Source organism: Tiliqua scincoides, chromosome 4, assembly GCF_035046505.1.
Source record: "Tiliqua scincoides isolate rTilSci1 chromosome 4, rTilSci1.hap2, whole genome shotgun sequence".
NCBI lineage: Eukaryota > Metazoa > Chordata > Lepidosauria > Squamata > Scincidae > Tiliqua > Tiliqua scincoides.
Window position 1 is genome coordinate 44,986,724 of NC_089824.1, and position 761 is coordinate 44,987,484.

At 30.5% G+C, this 761-nt stretch overlaps 1 pseudogene; it reads left to right on the plus strand.

Moving 5' to 3' along the window:
• The first annotated feature begins 399 nt into the window (after positions 1-399).
• LOC136650292 (5S ribosomal RNA) lies at positions 400-515 on the plus strand (annotated as a pseudogene).
• Positions 516-761: the final 246 nt, after the last annotated feature.

Consider the following 761-nt stretch of genomic DNA (forward strand, 5'->3'; position numbering starts at 1 on the left):
ATGTAAATGTGTGGAAGGAACATGTGGTGGATATGTAAAAAAATGCAAATCTATTGGAGAATGGTAAGAAATGTAATACAAGAGTGTTGAATTTATGATATCGCTGAAACCTGAATTATTTTTGCTTATTATTTTAGATGTTATAAATAAAGAAAATGATGTGTATTTATTTATTATGATTTTAATTGTAGTGAAGAATGTATATGTTAGATATTGGAAGGATTTTAAAATATTAATGAAAGATGAATTAATAGAGGAAATAATGAGGCAATGGACAGGCATTCAGAAATTTTGGATTAACAACAAAAACTGACACAAATTGAGCAATGGAAATCTTTTTATGCTTGGTTGAAAATGAAGTTTTAGAAATATATGATAGGGCATTTAGATAATTGTATTGCATAAACTGTTACCCTGCACATGCCCAATCTCATCTGATCTTGGAAGCTAAGCAGGGTTAGGCCTGGTTAGTACTTGGATGGGAGACTGCCTGGGAATACTGGGTGCTGTAGGCTTATACCATAGTCTTTCGAGACTGAAGGTTGCCAACCAACCAATATATTATATTTGATATGATATAATAGATGAAGGATAAATGAAAAATGATATTAAGAGGTAAATTTAGAAGAGGAAATTGTTTAAGATACGTAATGATTTATTAGTTGTAGTGATATATGATAATGATATATGATTTCCTGCATCCCTTTTTTTGTGTGTAGCGGTGTTATGTTTTTTGTGTTGTGTGTGTTTATGTTTGTTTT